Below are 7,258 nucleotides of genomic sequence, written 5' to 3'. Positions count from 1 at the left end.
TTTTGCGTTACTCGACTGTAAAAAAAATTGAAACATGTTATTTTAAGGGAAATTTAATGTACTTTTCGAATCTACATTGACCCAGAAGGGTCATTTTTTCATTTAGAACAAAAATTTTCAATTTAAAATTTCGTGTTTTTTAACATTGCAGGGTTATTTTTTAGAGCGTTATAATGTTGTACAAAGTTGTAGAGCAGACAATTACAAAAAAATGAAATATAAACATAAGGGGTTTGCTTGGAAACATCGTGGAGTTATCTTGATTTTACGAAAAAAAGTTTTGAAAAAGTTACTTTTTGCATTTCTCTTTGTTTCGTCGTCCGTGTCTTTCGCGGGTGAACATGAACGGCCATGATCAACGACGACCAACATTTTCAAAACTTTTTTTTCGTAAAATCGCGATAACTCGTGACGTTTATAAGCAAACCCCTTATGTTTATATATCATTTTTTTTTGTAATTGTCTGCTCTACAACTTTGTAGAACATTGTTATACTCTAAAAAATAACCCTGCAAAGTTAGAAAAAAACACGAAACTTTAAATTGAAAAACTTTGTTCTAGATAAAAAAATTACCCTTCTGGGTCAATGTAGATTCGAAAAGTACATTAAATTTCTCTTAAAATTATATGATCCAAATTTTTTTACAGCCGAGTAACGGAAAATGGCAGAGTTTTTAAAACTTTTTAAGTGTTTTGTTTTAGATGAAAAATACGTTTTTTTTCTGAATTCTGAGTAAGCCATCAAATCGGGCGTCTAATTTTACATAAAAGTCCCTTTGACACCAAATTTCTATCTCATCACCGTTTCAGGCTGCAAATTATTGAAAAAAACCTCTTTTTTCGCATGTTCAAAAATGAAAGGGGTCGTACCGCCCCTCCGTCACGAGATATCAAAAAACGGACCTCAGATTCGTGATCAGGGACAAAAGTTACACCTTAGGACAAAGTTTCACGCAAATCGAAGAGGGGTCGGGGCAACTGCTGTGTGAGTTGGCGGAGAATTACCCATAAATAAAATCCATTTCTGGTTTTGGTGGAGAATTGCTCTACAAGATAAGATTTAATTAAATTAAAATTAGATATTTCTAAAAGAGATATTTCTTTTAGAGAAGATTGCTTAGGACTTCCTACAACTTTACCGAAGACACCAAATCGATCAGAAAATCCGTTCTCAACCTACAAAGTTTTGAATTTATGGGCTGCTGCCAATTTTATGAAAACTTGTTTGGACGATGATACAAAAAGTGACATCCAAACAAAAAAACATAAAAAAAACTTTTTTTTAAATTGCTCATTATTATAAGAATGGATCTTATACAATGTTATCTTAAAGTTTGCAAACAATTTGATAAGAATTTTCTATAAAAAATCAAATATATTAAACTGCAAAAAAGTATAGGTGGTTATGCTACAGACATGACCAGTATGACAAAGATCATTGTATGATATAGTTAAAAAAAAGTTCGTTCAAGAATTATTATTTTTTCAGTGTTTTAAACGACGAAAATGTGACCACTTGGTTCGGATGTGAGAAGTTGTCTGCCTCATACAATATGCCAATCGAGTAGAAGTCGTTTTCTCACTTCAAATTGAGGTATATAATAAATTCTCCTGGTTGAAAACACTTTTGGAGTCAAATCGTTTGTTCTACCTTTGGTCGATAACTCCAACGTGGCTCCCAATTAGTTGAAAAATGTAATTAACATCGCCCCCAATCTTCAGGTCAGGTATATCCCACTTCGGTCGACCCGTAACAGCCAAGGGAACCAATCGATATTTCACAAGCTATCGTTTACTTTCTCTCTCTAACTCTCCCTCCCTTCCAACAACCACATCGCGTTCACCTAAATCGTTGCAATCACACGTGACACGTGTTTGCCATTTTTAGGGGAGCACACTACTGCCACAGAAAATGTCAAGGTAGTACGTTGTATCATGTTGGCTAATTGCTGGACGCTCCTGGAAGTACGTGTGCGAAACCATCGGTATTTGTTTGTTGTCGTGTTAAATAGGATTAGCAAGAGTTTCCCTTCCCCGGCGGACGGAAACCGGAGCACCGAGTGGGTTTCCCGCTTGGTCTTTGGCTGAACTTGACGACGACTTGCCTTGAACACACATCGCGTTGTCCGGCGATCCGGGGGATCCCTGCTGTTGGCTGTTGGAAGCAGGTTCGCGGGAGGTCGATTGCCCTTCGAGGTTGTAACTTAATGTGTAAGTGTGTAGAGCGGGAGGAATCACCGTTATGTACCACCTACAACTTTGGGGTGTGGATTCAATCGGAATGAGCGGGGGAATGGTTGATTTCCGTAGACGGAGTCCGTCCCCCTCCTTGAACAATACGAGGAAAGAATAAAACAACGGTCGGGCCTCGAACTCTTGGTCCGCCGAAGTAAAATGGCCATGTTCCTTCTCTTTCTCTAGATGGCGATATGGAGCTGTTGCCTTTTGTACACCCAAAGCAGGATTACTGGATTGCTTTTAATAAAAGTTTAGTTATTACTTCGATTGCACCGTTGATCGTCCCAAGGATAGTAAATTACTAGAGTTTTTTAACAGGTCCTATAAACATATGATGGACAATAGTTTATATGACCTTTTCAAAAAAAAACTCTATTTATGCTTATGTCACTTAGTAGAATAGATTACTTGTCCAAATGCAATAATTGCCAAGGACACATTCTTGGAAATAAAATTTTGCTTTAAAAAATTATTTTTTATAATATTTTCTTGATTTTCTGTATTTTCTCAAAAACACAATTTTTTTCAAATTCTATCCTGAACCAGATTTTTCACCCTCACGCACTATGGCTCAAAAGATGTATTTTTTAATCACCTTAAACATATCAGACAATTCGAAAATAAAAATAAACGTAAACGTAACGTATTTTGTTAATTCAACTTTTAGTCATAAAATGTAAAAAAAACGTTTTCTGCCGTGTACCTACTTTTTTGAATAGTCCTAATCATAACCTACAACTTTGTCGAGGACACCAAATCGATTAGAAAATTCATTTTGAATGACCAGCCCCCAAAATAGTATGGAGACTTGTATGTAAAAACTAGTAATGCATGGACAAAATTTCATCTAAATCATAAAAAACGCGAAAAAAAAATTGGCCAAGTCGTAGAAAAAAATGACCAGTTGCCAACCTGAAAAAAAAAAGAATTCTAAGGACATAGCTTCTCCATAGAAGTTTTCAAACAAATTTGGGGCCTGTCCATACAAAAGTGCTATGAAAATAGTCGAAAATCCGTATTTTGAGATGGGGTTTTCTCATCGATTTGTTGTCTTGGACAACCTTGTAGGTTATATTCAGAACTGTTAGGAAAAAATAAGTACGCTGGAAAGAATCACTCTTAACAATCAAGAGATTTTGACAAACATTATCCTGCTAGTTTAATTTTTATTTTCTTAAATGTGTTTTTGTAGTTAAAAATTGTCATATTTTGAGCTTTACATAAAATTTCGGCTAAGTACAGTTCAGACTCGATTATCCGAAGGCCTTGGCAAAATTTCACTTCGGATAATCGAATCACAAAAAAAATATTTTTTTTTTCGTTGTCTTATTTTTTTATTGTTGAGCTTAAGTATTACCCCTAAAATACCCTTAAGTGATTTACATTTTTGAAATCCAAGATGGCGCCCAAAATGGTGATGAAATATTTAAAAAAAATGCATTTTTTAATTTAATAGGCAATCAACCATTTTCAAATTTTACTAAAATTGGGTCGCAGCACTCGAATTTTATGTTAAAAGCAAGAAAATGAAAAAACACGTTTTTTTTGTACGTGATTCGATTATCCGAAGTCCCATACAAACCTTCGGATAATCGAAACTTCGGATAATATAGTCTGGACTGTAATAAATTTGAAAAAAAATCTAAACTTTCTGAAAAAAAACTGGAAAACACTTCAATAGTGAGATTTGGCCTTTTAAAATGGCAGTCGTGATTTTGAAATTTTGAAACTATTTTTTCAGAAGGATGAGAAAATTTTGCATGCATTGGTTTCATTTTTTGACATTGAAAATCGGGTCAACAGTTTCCATGTTATGGTCGATTAAAAAATTGGAACAGAATTTAACAAACTGTAAACTACCAGCTCATCCTGAACGTTCCTAGATTGACGTGTTTTTTTTACCCATTTGCATTGTTTTACTTGAATTTGAATAGCTCTCGCACACAGTAAAACATTGTGTAAATTTGGAAGGTGCATATTACCTCTTTTATGATGTAATTTTACCTTAATTTTAGACAATAAAAGAGACATTACACCTAGAGCGTCCAATTTCTCGTCCCGGGAAAAAAATTCCCGGGAATTCCCGGGATTTCCCGAAAAAAAATATTTCCCGTTTCCCGGGAAATTTCTAAATTTCCCGGGAATTCCCGAAATTCAAGCGGAAGTATACTTTTTTTAACTATTTGGTACATTTTTTTAAACTTACAAAAAAATTGAAAGAACTAAATTTTATTTTATTAAATCCAATTTACTTTTCTTATAAAAAATACGATATTATGAAATGAAAACAAACTATTAAAATTTTGGTAAACTTTTTAATCGAAAATTCTTGTTATATCATTTGAAAATAAGGTAACTCTTCCCGCCAAGATCAAAATAGATTTTTTTTAACGTTTTAACGTTTTGAATTGAATTGGTATCATTAAATGTCTCTAAGAGGATTTTTGCTAGAAGAGATAGGTTAATTTGTTTAAAAGTGTTCGAGAAATTACAGTCAAAAGTTAAAAATGTATAGAGCTACCAAGGGCGTAAGGTTAAAATCTGAAACAACTAAACATCTTTTTTTCTATGAAAATTCGTTTAATCGAAGTCTTTTACTAGGCCGAATCAATAAAAAATCATTAAAAAAACTACTTCGTATTATATAAAAGGGCCCAAAAATGCAAACTTATTTCAAATACTCGCTCCAAACATTTGAAAGCTTTGAGTTATGATTACATAAAAATAATATTTCAAGTGAATAGAAGATTTTAAAGTTAAATTCAATGCTTATCTATTTATTCATGAGATTAAACCAGTAAGATTTGTTCTGGATAAACACATATTTGCTGCATGATTTTTTTCATTTCAACTAAATTATCAATTTAATTCTTTATCATATTCTCTCAAACTGGTCACAGAGACGTATTAAAAGCAATTTTATCGTTTTGGAGCATGGATTCATTTTACTCACTTTCCAAACACTGTGATTAATAAAAATATACCTAGCTGTTTCAATACAAAATACTAATCATTATTTTTTGATTTTTGAAACTAACTGAAAGGCAGCTTATATATTTAGAAAATTTGTATATTTTCTTGAAGTTGTACGTTTTTTATACAAACAGCCAAGGCATTAATTGAACTTTACACTTATTTTGATCATTAGAGTTAGTCTATTATACTATTTTGTTGCAAAATATTTAATTAAAATAATTGGCTGAAAATTTCCCGTTTCCCGGGAATTTTGTAACCTCGGGAAATTGGACGCTCTTATTACACCAAAAAAGTGGTAAAATTACACATATTCTGAGGTAAAATTACACATTTTTCTGACATAAAAGACATTCCAAGATGTAATATTACCATGTTTTTTATACTATGCACAGCATTTTTTTTTTGTAAATTTGGAAGGAGTAAAATTGGAAAGTTGAATATTACCTCTTTTATGATATAATATTACATTAAATTAGACTGAAAAAATTGCATTACAACGAAAAAGTGGTAAAAAACATAAAGGATGTACTCATTCCCAGATGTAATATTACTATGATTTTTTTTTACTGTGTGCAGGTTTCTACCCAAGTTACCGAAAAAAATAATTTTGTGCTAAACTAGCAACTTACTTACGGACTATTAATTTCACCTTATGATTTCCCGATGAATCTCTTCTTCGAGCAACTGTGGCATTGCTCGTCGGCGGACTTTCATTTGGGTGTAGCAGTTATGTTCGAGTGTACTATTCCAATGTGCTGCTGCCCCAGCCGACGACGGCGACGACGACGAACTGGTTGTTATTGTTGATGTTGTTGTTGTTGTCGCTGTTGGTCCGTCGTAATTGGTTCGAGAGTGAAAAAACGTGCCACTTGGAATCAGTTCGCTGTCGGATCTTCACCGTTGAACAACCCCCCAGACCTGGATGTGTAACTCCACTACCGTAGTACGCGCGCGAATCGTAATCGGAGGGACCTCTCGCTGCACTCTAATCACTGATACCGCTGTGTCCCCCAACGGGGGGTTGTCAGAATCAGTGCTGCAAAGAGTGACAGTTCACGACGAAGCTTCCCCGAGATAAGGTCGGTGGAGTGCCTCCACGCGATTCGTCGAAGCTACTTCATTCCATCACCTGACGGTGAAATCAAATTAGTTGCAGCTGAAGTTTGGTACGGTTCGGTTCGGGTTTTCGGAAGTTCGTGGAATCCCCGCGATCCGGCCGGGGGTGTGATTAAGAGAAATTTGGTGCACTTTTCCACACTAGCCAAGCTGTACGAAGAGAGTTGTGTGTGTTGTGACGGGAGGGGAAAATTAAGAGGAAAAAAAGGTCTACACAGTGGAAAAGAAGTGATGAAGATGAAGCTTTTCCACCAAAGTGGTGGCGGCGACGACCTGTGAAAAGGAAAGGAAAATTTATCGGTCTTGGAAGAAATCGAAAGGAAGAAACGGCCGCAGCAGGGTTCGTAATGGAGCGTTTGCTGCGCGCGTGAAAGAGTGTTGCGCGTTGCATCCTCGGAAAAGTGTTTTGTGCATTTCGCGGACATCGAACGCACGCGAAAGTAGTTTATTTTTTCCAGTAACCAGTTTGCGGGTACGAATGGAGTTTTTGCAGTTTGTAGTTTGTTAGGGTGTCATGTGTGTTACGAGTGCCATTTACCGAGAGTACAGAGTTCGCTTGATGCAGTGCAAGACACCCGAGGAACAGATTGACGTGATCGCACACTTGCTGACACATGGCACGAGAAAATGATGATTTTTTATTCTATTATTTATTATTGGTTGTACTTAGAGCGTCCAATTTCCCGGGGTTACAAATTTCCCGGGAAACGGGAAATTTTCAACCAATTTCCCGGGAAATCCCGGGAATTCCCGGGAAATTTTAAATTTATTGAAAATTGTTCTAATTTTGGTGCTGAATCATATTTTGCATATAAATTGAATAGGACAGGGACTTTAATGTTTAAAATAAGTGTAAAGATCAACTAATTGCTTGACTGCATATAAAAATTCATACAACTACAAGAAAATGTATATTTTTCTAATTTGA

Source organism: Culex pipiens, chromosome 3 (assembly GCF_016801865.2).
Source record: "Culex pipiens pallens isolate TS chromosome 3, TS_CPP_V2, whole genome shotgun sequence".
NCBI lineage: Eukaryota > Metazoa > Arthropoda > Insecta > Diptera > Culicidae > Culex > Culex pipiens.
This window is presented reverse-complemented; position numbering follows the sequence as displayed.